The 13514-nt window shown below is 50.1% G+C and overlaps 1 protein-coding gene across 4 annotated transcripts in view; it reads left to right on the top strand.

Annotated features, from left to right (window-relative positions):
• Positions 1 to 13514, top strand: part of CARS2 (cysteinyl-tRNA synthetase 2, mitochondrial) — a 1341930-nt gene that overhangs the window by 1266818 nt on the left and 61598 nt on the right. The gene's annotated exons all lie outside the window — the stretch shown is intronic.

Genomic DNA, 13514 nt, shown 5'->3' with positions numbered 1-13514 from the left:
TACGTACAGAACAACCAGCAATTCCCCAGTTTCTGGGACACCGATACACAAGCCATCGACAAAAAAGGTTCAGGGTGGGGTTCAACATGTAGAGGTGGGGGAGCCTGACATTTCATGGGTAGGGCCGAGTCTGGGGCTCGAGCCTGGCTGTAGGAGCCCACCACGGGCCGAGCCCGGGAAATGGTAGCACACAATGCTTTTTCCAAAGCGCTGTACGTACAGCATATTTGCATGTCGATAAATGTCGAACAAAGTTGGTACTCATTTATCTAACTCGGAAGGATGAAAGGTTGAGTTAGTCTTGCAGGGATCAGAACCCACAACCTTCATATCACACACAGATCGTAGCAGTGAGCGCTCAACCCGTTGAGCCATCTTACCAGCTATGGTATAGAATTAGGACACTCTGTTATTCTTTAGTATGGAGTTCATAAATAAGGTGATGGTGACCTTAACTGTTACTACCTACGTTTGCACGACATGTATTTTGTGCCCTCGGCTGCATTTTTTCATGGGCAGTGTTAATGAAGCCTTAGTGCCTGCAAAAAGTGGGAGAGGGGGCAGCAATTCACCGACATTCTGGGATGAAAGTGTAGTATAAATCATTGGTGCCGTACCACTTTTCATTTTTACACAGCATACCATTAGTTTAAAGGCTCAAGAAATGCGACCTTGACCCTTTTCCTTTCTCCCGAGCCAGTGATGGAATCGGCTCAGGCAGGATATTCAAGCACTGCCAAATTCCAAGGTTTCAGCTAGGCAGACACACACACAGCATCCGTGGCTCTGCATGTCGTTAAGGTGCTCCGGTTACAAACACGTTTCTTTTGTCAGTGGCAGTCGGGGCCTTTCATATGCATGTCTCGGGAGGATAGCTCAGGGGCAACGTGCTCGCCTTGGAAGCAAGATGACACGGAGCAACATAGGTTCGATCCCCGGGTCCACGCTTAGAAACTTCTGGGTATTAAAGTGCGTTGTAAATAACCTATCATATCATATCATATGATGGAACATTTCCAACTCAAAGAGCTTGCAAAGCACCAGTGAGCTTGCAAAGCACCAGTTACCTTGCAAATCTGTGTGGGTTAAATTGAGCAACACAGAGTGCCCATTTAAAGATGTGTTTATATCCATGATGTCACTGCTATCTTAACATTCAAAAACAAACTTTAAGTCACTAAATAAAGGTTTTCAACATCATGAATAGCCTAAGAAAAAAGTACAGAATGTGGTCTGCAGCATCACAGCAGCACAGTGCCGCCATGGTAAAATAGCTGTGCTGAAAGATGACACGGCAGAAGAGGTGAACAGCTGTTGGATGCAGCAAGCAAGGAGAGTGGTGGAGAAGGACGTGCTCTCTTGGTCAGGGTAAGTTTGGGTCAGGCGGACGGAATAAAGGCAGACGCAAGTGTGTTTTTTAATTCTTTTTGGTTTTTAAATAGGAGTGGGTGAGCACCCGGTGGGGCTCGTGGCTGGCCCCTGCTTTGGGCAGTCACTGGCGCGAGAGCGGGTCAGGCCAGAGTCCTAGGTGGGGCTCGGGTCAGCCTTCGCCCAGCTGGACTCGCCCAGCTCTATCAACATGGACATATCTGACATATCAGCACGGGGACATAAGAGTCTTTACAACAACCTGACATTCATGCGGTTCCCCGTCCTGCAGGGTTGGCAGCACAGAAGCAGGATTCAGGACTGATCATCTATTTAAAGTTACATTGCACTAATCCCAGACAAACACTTTTGTGCCTTCAACATTTTTATGACTGTCCATATCTAGTGCATATGGCTCATTACTCCTCACTTTCAATACATGTTGATAGTGCGGCCACTCACAATTACATTTTACTCCCAGATCCATCATTATTGGTTACCTGAATTACAAGCCACTCATTTGCATTGCAAAGATATGCCTGATTAGAAAAGCACCAGAACGGGGGTGTGGCCAAGATGGCGGGCTGAGCGGAGGCGAATGGCATGAGCTACGTCCCCACATGAAAATATAAAGGTACAGTTCTCCTCAATACCTGCAACCACAGGAGTTACCAGAGAACTGGGAATACTGTGAGGATGGTTCCATGCCCCGACTGGGTGAAAGAACAATCCAGCGGCACCGCTGAGCCTGCGGCGAGCAGAGAGAGGGAGCGAACGAGGAGGGCAGCCTGGAGAAGATGGCAGCCGGACCAGCCGATGTGGTGGTAGCCGAGTAGGTGGTGGGCGTGCTGAGCCCCAAAGTGTAAGGAGTGGGTTGATGGTTGCTGCAACAATCTGTCTAGGCCAGCAGACACACTGGGACTCCCGCGCTGTGCCTCCATTGGAGGGAGAGCGGAACAAGTGAGAAGGGAGTCCGGATGCTGATGCCAGCAAGCAGAGCCCTGAAGGGGGAGCTGCAATGTAGGCATTTGATAGGGCCCTACAGGAGCCCCCCCCCCTTGCTTACCAAGTGGTCCAGGAACAATAGAAGGAGGAGGAGGTCCCCTCAGGACCATGCAGGGGTAGAGGGCTCAGAGAGAAAAGAGGCTGGAGCCACCACAAGAGAGAAACGGGGAAAGCGATCACAAGAGCAGAAGGACGGCGAGGGACGGCAGGCACCGGCAGGAGTCCCCAGGCAACGGAGGCCGGAGAGTGATGGTACTTCCACTGCGGGAGCATAGAAGGACCGGAGGAGACAAATCTGAAGGGGCTGTCGCTCCTGGGGTCTCCGGAGAGACAATCTGGCAGGGTTGAAAAAGCTGAGGCACCCCAGTGGCGTGAATGAAGAAGCCGGGTGCTAGAAAGAGCAGTAGAAGACCTCTAAGTGGAACATACACGCAGGCCTTCTGGACCCCTAAAGAGGTGGGCAGAGGTGGTGAGCAACGCAAACGATCACAAGAAAGGGGAGGTGGTGAGGAAGTGGATGCCACAGGGAGAGCCAAGCTCACCAGAAGAGCGGTAGAGGATCCCACCCAGTGAGGGATTTGCTAGTCCCCGACCCAGGTTGGTGATAGACCGGGGGGATAAGACTGGGTAAACCCTCAGAGAATGACAGGAGAGAAGATTGCACAGGAAAGAGGAACATGGGATGGTCCCTTACCAGGGGCATGAATGCACAGCTCACAAGGCAGAAAAGAGCAAGAAACGCTGCTAGGAGGAGCCCATCAAAAGGGAGGAGGCCTCAGAGGGGAGAAGCAGGAGCGGAGGCCACTTGCTGGGGAAAGGTACAAGATGTAGATGGGACCATAGAAGAAGGTCAAGGTTGCCAACTTTAAGGCCCTGGAGACAGAGACACACCAGAGAGGGCACACTCAAACCAATCTTCATTTTAGGACTCCGGAAGAAAAGGGTGGAGGAGCAATGGCATTTATCAAGGAGGACCTGCACACGGCACTGGCCAAGTTTAAAGAGGCCATCACAGAGACTGTGAAGATAGTCAGCCAGCATCAAGGAGGAATTGGCGAATCAGAGAGACATTGATGCGCTTGGGGATCGAGTGATGGAGGTGGAGGGCCACATCACGTACTTGGTGGTGAGGGTGTCCAAACTGGTGCAGCAGGCGCATCCATGGATAGTTTTGTGAATTCATTGAAGAAAATGGCAATATAACAAATATGTTTTATGTATGGGATAGTTTTATAGCAGTGATGATGAGAGAGCTGATTAGCTGCACATGATATGTTAAGAAAACGGAGTTAGCTGGAATTACAACACTGGAAATTAAACTCAGAAATTCAAAAAGGAATATGTGATATTTAGAACTGCCTGAGACTATGTTGAAATCAAGAGACTTACGGACGTCCTAGACAGTAAAATAAGCATCAACTACAAAAAGGGATATTTTTTGTTAAATAAAGATATTGGGAATGTTGTGACAGTGTGGGGGGGGGGGTAAACTACTGGCCAGTAAACTTAAAGGAAAGATGGAAAGGTCTCCAGTTAGGAGCATAGAAGATGGAAACGCTATTGCTGTAACAAAAAATGGAGAAATGTGTCAATGTTTTAGATCATTCTGTTAATCACTTTATAAGGACGATATTAATCCCTCAGTCGGCTTTGGATACTTTTTTCAATACATTAATATATCCGTTCTGACACCTGGCTGCGAATAAATGTGCTCTTGATTAGAGTTGCTGCAGAGGAAACAGTAACGGCTATTGGTCAACTTAAAAATGGAAATATCAACAGGTTTGGATGGCCTACCAGTTGAATTTTACAGATCCTTTTTAGAACGGTTGACCCCTGTACTATGTGACTGATATAATTATATTTTATTGGAGGGGAAATATGCTCTACAATGATGGAGGCCTTAATCACACTAATTCCAAAACCAGGAAAGAACCATACAAAGTGTGGGAACTGTCACCCAATTTCGTGCTTAATGTGGAATAAAATATTCACCAAGATTTTTGCCAATAGAATAGAAAATTGTATGGGAGAACGTGATTTTTACACACCACCGCAGAGACTTTTGCAAAGTTTGCAGGCACCCCAGATGGGGTGAAGATACCGGCTCAGGTCCCGGTTCAGATACCTCAAGGAGGAAAAAAGGGGGGCGGACGAGGAGGCCCCTAAACAGCCCCTCCCATGTAGACTCCCAAGCCATGCAGGTCTGGTCCATGGACGACAAAGATCAAGAGTCCATGCATACGGTCCTTGAGGATGACGATGGCGGCGGCACAGGACCTAGTTTCCCTGTGTTGCCTTTTCAGCCGAGGGACATTTCCTTGGATATTCTGTCGACTCTCCACACCTTGGTGTCAGAGATCCAGATGAGAATGCCTCCGGCACCGGTACCTGTGGTCCTCCCCGTCCCCGGTCAGCCTCTGGAAAAAAAGAGGAAGCGTCATCTGACGCCCCCATATCAACCTCCCCCACCGCGTCGGGACCCAACTCCCCCAGCAGACCCAAACTGGTATGGATACAGCCACAATGACGGATGACGACGAAGACATAGTTGCAGCGGATGGTGAGTCGCCACATTTGGATGCCGCGCATAGGGTTTCCCCACCGGACGAGGTGGATTCATTCCACTCCATGATCCCCAAGGCCTCCAAGCTATTCCAGCTGGTGCCCGAGGAAACCAAGAAGGAGGGCTTCTTGTATCAAAGGCGAGAGGCCAAGAGGAAGACGGTGATGGCGGTGCCTTTTCTGGACGATATTTGGGAAGAGGGCGTAGCCCTATGAAGAACCCTTGCACAACTCCAGCCAAGCGGGATAGGCTGGAAAAGAAGTATAGGGTGCCGGACTCTGCACCCAAATGCCTGAGGTCGCAACCATCGCCGGACTCACTGGTGGCGGCTGCAAGGAACAGGTCGGCTAACCCGTCCTCGTTATCTCCGGTCCCTTCCGAACAGTGAGGGGAAAAGGATGGACACCATGGGGAAGAAGGTGATTTACCTGGGAAAAATCTGTTTGGGAAGGCCGTCGACGAGTCCATCAAGGCCATCATAGCGGATATGGAGACGGCCGCTCCCTCGGCACATTCCAACAGCACCGCTTGTCGTCTTCTCGCCCCCCCATGGGAAAATAGAGCAGGTCTTTGAAAGGGTTCTCCACGTCGTACAGACAGCCTTCCCGATCCTCAACTTAAGAAACCTACAGAGGCCACTCCCAGGCCTATGGTAGTGGAGGACGGCGTCGCCATCACCCGCAGGGCAGTACGACGGCACCCAAGCAAGCCTGAACTAGCCAAGACATCGGGCCCCACTCATGCACCCCGGTCGGAGGCCAGCTGACGACGTTCGTCAGCAAGTGGAGAAAGATCACCACCAACGGATGGGTGCTGGTTGCTCTCGCCAAGGGGCACACCTTAGAGTTCCAACACAGGTGGCCTCATATTCTGCCGGTTTCTCAACAGGAGCTGCACATCCCTCAGCTTCTGGAAGAGGTACGAGCCATGCTATGAAAAGGGGCAATAGAGCTAGTTCCCCAACAGCTCCGGGGGCTCCAGAGTTTACTCCAGATACCTTCTAGTCAGAAACAAGACAGGGGGCTGGAGGCCCATCCTGGACCTCCGATGTCTTAAGAAATAAAAGTCCCAGAAATTCACGATGACCATGTTGCAGCACGTGCTCGGCCAACTGGAAAAAGGAGACTTCTTGACGTCGGACTTGGAGGATGCATATTTCCACGTCCCCATTGATAAGATATGATATGGCATTTATAACGTGCCTATACACAAGTGTTTCAAGGTGCCACGAGGCAAGGGGGGGACAGAGGAAAGACAGACAGTGATCCTACTAGGCCAGGTGACATTGAGATCACACAAATGCAGGGGAGGGGAGGAAGGGGAAAAGTGCAGGGGTAAAGGGGATGGGGCAGTGCAGAACATAGGATAACAGTAAAATAAATTAAAACAATAAATAAAAGTGCAGCCAGCTGGTGACAAGTGCAAGGGTAAGTGCAGAGATCAGGTGTCAAGTGCTAGTAGGGGCAGTAGGGATACAGAAACAGTCCCCGGGTGCAAGGTTTGCCTGGGGGGGCAGTGCAGGTGTGCAACTGTCGTGGGGGGGACCTGGGCCCAAGATCAGAGGGTATCCAGATAACCAGTGCAGTTTCAGATTCAGCCAGAAGATCAGCAGAGGAGAGGGGGAGAGAAAGCGGAAGAAAAGAGGAAGGTCTTGAGTTGCTTCCGAAACCGGAGATGGTTCTCCTCAAGTTTCAGAGAGGCAGGGAAGCTGTTCCAGATGGAGGCCCCAGCTGAATAAATAGATCTATCACCAACTCGCTGCTTGGAGAAGCAACTAACCCTGAGGGAGTTGGAGGTGGATGAGCAAAGAGCTCGAGAAGGAAGATATTTAGGAAGAGGGAGTTGAAGATATTGAGGTCCCAGGCCCCAGAAGGCCTTGTGGATAATGCAGAGGGTTTTGAACTGAATCCTCTCCGCCACTGGGGGCCAGTTCAGAGATTTCAGTCCTGGAGAGATACATCCCTGGGCTTGAGGCCAATGACAAGTCTCGCAATCCTGTTTTGGATGATTTGCGGAGAGTAGAGGCAGGTAGATTTAGAAAGAGGCTGTTGCAGTAGTCCAGCGTGGAGAGAACCAGAGCTCTTGAGACAGTGAGCTTCTGGGGGAAGGAGAGGAAAGGAAGAATACCTCTGAGGAGGTGCAGCTGGTAGTGGTTGTTTGTTTATTTTATTTATATAGCCCGCCTGACCCGTGGGTATCTGGATGCTAGTAGATAAGTGTGGTTACATGTTACATCCTTTTGACGAGTACAGAGGTCACTTAATGTAGAATGTATAGGATAGTACGATGACATAGTATACAAGGCATTACATTCAATCCGTGCTGTGGTGCAAGCATAGGTAAAGTCATAGATGAAAAAAGTGAGGACATATATGAGCAGGCTAAGTACAAAAGGCTAAAATGGAGATAAAGGTTTGTTCTTATTGAGTAGCCAGGTGATGGCACAGCTTCTGAATTTTTCGAATACTTGGATAGTTTTTATGTCCTGTGGGAGTGTGTTCCAAAGTTAGGGGGCCAGAACAGGAAGCTGGAGCTGCCAGCTCTTTTGAGGTTGTATCTTGGTACTAAAAGGCCGGAAGTATTAGAGGATCTCGTGGTAGGGGTGGAAGATCTCAGGGTGAATTTAACAGTCAGGTAGGGTGGGGCTCTGTGTTTAAGTGCTTTATGGGTGAGGCAGAGAGTTTTCAAGTTGATTTTATCTTGTATGGCGAGCCATTTGCAGAGTTTTCTAGTTGCTGATATGTGCTCTCTTCTGGTTATGTTTAGGGCAGCTCTGAGAGCATTATTTTGCAGTATCTGTATTTTGTTCAGGATGGACTTATTAGAGCCTAGGTAGAGGCTGTTGCAATAGCCAGTTGTTTCCATAAGTGTTCTGGCTAGTATAAGACAACTATTAGTTGATAGTAGGGGTCTGCACACCCTGATCAGCTTGCCTGTGTAGGCGGTAGCTGACGCAGTCATATTCATGTGTTTAGTAAATTTGGAATTTGCATCGAAGTAAAATCCTAGAGTTTTTACATCTTTGGCAATGGGTATGTTGTTCCCGTCTATGCAGATGTTAATATAGTTTGGGCTGAGTTTCTGTAGGTTGGTGTGTGATCCGACCAGGAGAATTTCGGTCTTATCATTCAGGCAGAGGCCGTGGAGTGCCATCCATGCCTGAATGATGGTATAGATTTCATTGATCCGGGCTACATCTGTGTTGTAGGTACCTGATAGGGGTAGGAGTATCTGGGTGTCATCTGCGTAGTTGGTGCAGGTGACTTCTTAGAGATGTCAGGTATGTGAGGAGATAAAGAAAGTGTGGAGTCGAAGATGACAATGAGGTTTTTAGCCTCACAGGTGGGAGCAGGAAGAGGGCCAAGAGAGGCCAGCCAGAGAGTGACAGGAAAGGAGGGAGCAGGTGTGCCAATGAGGAGAATCTCAGTCTTGCTGGCATGAAGGCAGAGATCATTGGCGGCACACCACTCCTGGATGGCGGGCAGACAGCGATGAGCGAGGGAGAAGAGGTGGCTGAACGGAGCATGAAAATAAGCTGAGTGTCATCCGCATAGCACTGAAAGCTGGGGCAGAGAGCAGCAATACTGTGGCCAAGAAGTGCCAGGCATTGGTTGAAGAGCCAGGGAGAGAGGTTAGACCCCTAGGGTACATCGCAGGTAGAGATAGAGGACAGGAAGGACCAAAGTTGGACCTGGGAGGATCGATCGGAGAGGAAGGAGGTCAGCCAAGCAAGGGCCTGATCGGTGATGCCCAGGTTATCACGGAGATGGTTGAGCAGGATGGCCTGGTTGACTGTGTCAAAGGCAGAAGAGAGATCAAGTAAGATGAGGGGGTGTTGGAATAGAGGTTGGAGAGCAGGTCTTCACAGATGTTCAGGAGAGCAGTTTCTGTGCTTCTGGCAGCTCTGAAGCCAGACTGATGGTCGTGGAGACAACCAACAGATTTTGGAGATTAAGCTGGGAGATGGCCAGCTTTTCCAGGAATGTGCCCAGGAAAGGAGTGATGGAGATTGGCCGATAGTTAGCTGGGCAGGAAGGGTCGGCAGACAGTTAATTAATAAGAGGGTGCACAAGGGAATGCTTCGGGGGGAGCGGAAGACTCCAGTGGCGAAGGAGTGCTTGCAGAAATCAGCCAGATAACAAGCCAGGGTGTTAATGTGGTCCTTGATGGTTTTGAAGGAACAGGGCTCAACCTGTTATGACGTGACCTTCATAGATCAGACTTGTCTAGAAATTTCATCTGGGGAGAACTGGGGAAAGTCAGAGAAGGAGAAAGGGGAGGTGGCCGAAGACAGGCCAGAGGAAGAGCAGGGAGTAAAGGGAGGAGGAGGAGCGGAAGAAAGAGAGGACAAGATGTCCTGAGTTTTAGAGATGAAATGAGAAGCCAGGGCCGTGCAGAGGGTCTGGGAGGGGACAGGGAAGGTAGAGACTGCAGCAGGTTTGTCCAGCTCCTTGCAGATTTTAAAGAGTTCTGCAGAGTTGTTAGATGCCACAGAGATGCAGGCTTGGATGAGGACTCTCTGCTTGGTGTAGACAGAGCCGGTATTGCCTTTGGAGCAGGCTGCAGGCCAGTTTGTCAGAGGAGTCATACCAAGAGTTGCACTTGGCTTTGGACTTCAAGCGGATCCTCATGACAGGGGCAAGATCATCAAGAGTATCAGATATAGCAGAGTGGAGCATTGAAAGGGCTGTGTCAGGGTGTGAGTCAGCCAAAGAGGCATGGGTGGGGGGTGGGAAAGGTGCTTCGAAAGTCTCAATGGACACACGCTTCATGGGTCGAATAACCGAGAAGGTAGGTGGCAGTGCTGGGGTTAGCTTGGCCTGAGGGGTAGAGAGGGTGAGATGGGAGGAAAGGAGAATGTCTGAAGAGATCAGAACGTCTAGAGTGTGCCCTGCAGATTGAGTTGGGCCAGAGGGGAGAATAGAGAGTGAGAGAGAGTTGCAAAGATCTTGAAAGAGTCCAGTGGAAGGACAGAAAGCATACAGATGGATGTCGAAGTCTCCCAGAAGGAGGTGTTGAGTGGTTGAGACCAGGAGGGAGGAGAAGAGGTCCGCCCACTCAGAGAGGAAGGAGGAGATCTGGCCAGGTGGTCGATAGATGCTAGCCGCAGTAAGGGAGTGGCCAGGACAGAGAGAGAAGAGAGCCTGCAGTCGAGGCATTTGAAAGAGGAGTAGACCTGCATAGGAATGACAGAGGCAGGAATCCACTCGGGAAAGATCAGGGCTACAACACCTCCGGATCGATTGGGTCTGGGCGCGGAGAGGATCTTGTAGCCATCAGGGAGGAGAGTCTCAAAGCTTGTGACAGAGCTGGCCGTGAACCATGTCTCAGTGAGACGGAAGACATTGAGGTCAAGTTCCTCCAGGAGGCGGCAGATGTCAGAGGTGTATTGGACAGCTGAGCGAGAGTTTAGAGTGGCAATATGCAGAAGGTTGCCGTACTTGAAAGAATTCCGTGGAGGGGTCCAAATCAGAGGTACGCCCTGCAGAGGTGTAGAAGTAGCCCAAGGGGCGTTAACAGAGGAAGGAGGAGAGGGCAAGTTAGGCAAGGAAGAGACAGCCGGGGTAGGCAAGGTAGCCGTGGAGGGGAAAGCGGGGGGACAGAGGCACGGGAAGCATCTATTAAAGAGGAGAAGGCTGGTTTGAGGGCCTTGGACCAAGACTGTACCATTCAAGTAAACATTAATGATGACCTTAGAGGAGTGAAAGGCGGCCAGAAGGGCCTCCCACCGGGTGCCACCATTAATGGGAGAGGAAGAGAAGGGAGAGAGCACAGAGACCATATGCAGAGTCCATAGGTCTGACGCAGGAACGACAAAGAGGATGTCGGTGAACGTTTGCCTGGAGGAGGCACTGGTATAGGTGTCAGCGATAAGGAGGCCTAGGTTGCAGACCAGGATGTCCTTTTTAAACTTCTTCCTACCAGATTTAGTGAGGAGAGCAGGATAGTCGATAGAGAAGCAGTTAGAAAAGATAGGAGAGAGAGAGAGCACCATAGAGTAGGTAGGGAGAGGAGAGGAGAAAAGAGGAAGGGAGTGGGAGGGGGTAGGGGAGAACACTAGTGAAGGACACAGGGCAGGGTGCAAGCAGAGGAGACAGAGATGAGACAAGTTGAAAATTGTACAAGACAGGCACTTAGTGGTAGAAGGTTCGCTAGATGAATGCTTTTGCCAGGAGGCAAGGCCACAGAATGGCACTATTTTCACAATGCAATTTTAAATACTTTCACAATGCAATTTTGAGTACAGGAGAAAAACACCTAAGTTTGAGAGTCTGCTAAATGGTTAGGTTTGCATGGTGGAGTGGGGTTCTAACCTAACCCGGGCTACTCCTACCTTCTTTAGTCACTGCTGGTTGACTGCTAGCGACTGGCCTCCCCTACTGACAACTGCAGACACAGGATGGAGCTGGACGCGGGGCCAGTAATGACCAGCAATGCCGCCAATCACGGGAGGTGGGCAGGCAGGGAGGCGGGAGGGAAGACGACGGGGAAGTGGAAGCAGGGTGTTAGGCAGAAACCTGTGCAGTTCCCTTAGGGAACACTGCAAAAGATTTAAGACTACAGGTGTTGGCAGTAAACCCACTTGGTAGCAGTCTGTACCTGTCACACTTTAACACAACTTGAAAAAGGATACAGACTTATAAAGGATACAGAATCAGCATCCACCTTGGGAGCCCCTCTGCTCTGGGATATCTTGAACGCAATGTTCCCCCCCCAAGAGCACAACCTGTAGAAATAAACTATAACTAACAGGCCAGGGGCTTGAGTGAAAAGGCAGGTGCAGCGACAACAGAGCTAAGGGAACAAAGCAAAAACGATGGTTCAAGAGAGCAGCCAGAGTTACCAAAGTGCAGCAATCACCCGCCCGCAATTACCCTCTCTTACCGGAAGTCCCGTAACCTATGTGAGTTCAGCAAGGTGATGACAAGGTGAAGAAGGATGAAAGTCTCAGTTGAAGGAAGTCTGCAATAATCCACCTAACCCGAACAGCACGAGGGCGCAACTAGATAGTCCAAAAATAATCCCCAAGGAATTCAGCAAAGCCTCCCCAAAGTGAAAATATCCAATCCAAGTAGTGACCACCAAATCAGGAGAGCGTCCAATCGGTCACTTCGATGTGTAGAGCAATGTTTCTGGTGATGAGAGCAGCGTTGATGGTAGATCCAGAAAAATAGTGTTTTGTGGGCTTGTGACACACATGAGGTTGAAGGGTTCAGAAAGCCAGTGGAGTTAGCAGCCAGAACTTGAGGTTAACGAATTCCAAGGCGTCACAACAAACCAGGGCAAGAGGGAAACGGTCTGTTAGGAAAAGCCGTGAGTTTGTTTACCAAGGGAAAACAGCCGAGGGAAATGGCGCCAGAAATCGTAGGGAAAAAACGTTCAAGAGTAATCCTTAAAGCATAAGCCGGGTCAAGGAAACACAGGAATCAGGAAGTCAAAAAATCGGGCACTCAAACTAATTACTTAGTTTAGGAGCACCCGTTGCAGGGATATGCCGTATTAAATACTGGTATCATTTCCAGGACGCAACACACGTTGCGTGCGCTTCAGGTGACCGCGGGAAGAAGGAATGCTGGATAATGTAGTGCGGCGTATTCCACGAACTGAAAACAGTCGCTAGGGCAGCTTCCACCTGGAAATAGACGCCCCCGGACGTCTGTAAGCAGGAATGCAGGGCATGACAGTACCCCCCCCCCCCGCAAAGGGCGCCCACCCCTGCGGGCACGCAATCTTTCCAACCAAAAGGCGCGCAGGAGTCTGGGTGCATGCAAATTGGAGGCCGGTTCCCAGGTCCTATCCTCGGGACCATAACCTTTCCAATCAATCAGGTAGGAACGCACTCCGTGACGTAGACGGGTGTCTAGTATAGCATGCACTTCATATTCGTCTTCTCCCTGTACAGTGATTGGAGCAGGAGCAACAGAAAGCCGGCTGCCAGGCACAAAAGGACGGAGCAAGGAAACGTGAAAAACAGGGTGAATCCGCCAATGGGACGGGATGTCCAAACAGACAGCAACATGATTAAGACAATGAAGTACCTTGTAGGGGCCTACATAGCGAGGCAACAGCTTCCGTTTACCCCGAATAGTGAGGTACTTGGTCGCAAGCCAGGCACGATCACCCGGTGCATAGGAGGGGGCTGGTGAAAAATGTTTATCTGCTTGCGTCTTTGCCCGGGACTCTGCTGCCTGTAGATGAGAAACAACTGAATCGCGTATAGCAACCAGAGTGTCCCTCTTGGTTTTTGCAGCAGCAATTTGGTCCAATGAAGGTAGGACGGGTGGAAGGATTCTTGGGTGTAACCCGTACAAGGCGTAAAACGGGGAACAACCTATTGAAGTGTGTCGGGAGTTATTATATGCAAACTCTGCAGTTCCCAAAACAGATAACCAGTTGGTTTGATGTTGCAAGCATAGACAACGAAGGTACTGTTCCATGGTGCCATTGGTACGTTCGGTATGTCCGTCCGTTTGGGGGTGGTAGGACGACGAAAGTCGTGCTTCTATGCCAAGGGAATGGGTAAGGGCTCTCCAAAACCGTGAGGTAAATTGGGCGCCCCGATCGGAAATCATTA

The sequence above is a fragment of the Ambystoma mexicanum genome, chromosome 7p (assembly GCF_040938575.1).
Source record: "Ambystoma mexicanum isolate Mex_15411 chromosome 7p, UKY_AmexF1_1, whole genome shotgun sequence".
NCBI classification, from domain to species: domain Eukaryota; kingdom Metazoa; phylum Chordata; class Amphibia; order Caudata; family Ambystomatidae; genus Ambystoma; species Ambystoma mexicanum.
The sequence above is the reverse complement of the archived record's forward strand: the minus strand, read 5'-3'. Positions and strand labels throughout refer to the sequence as shown.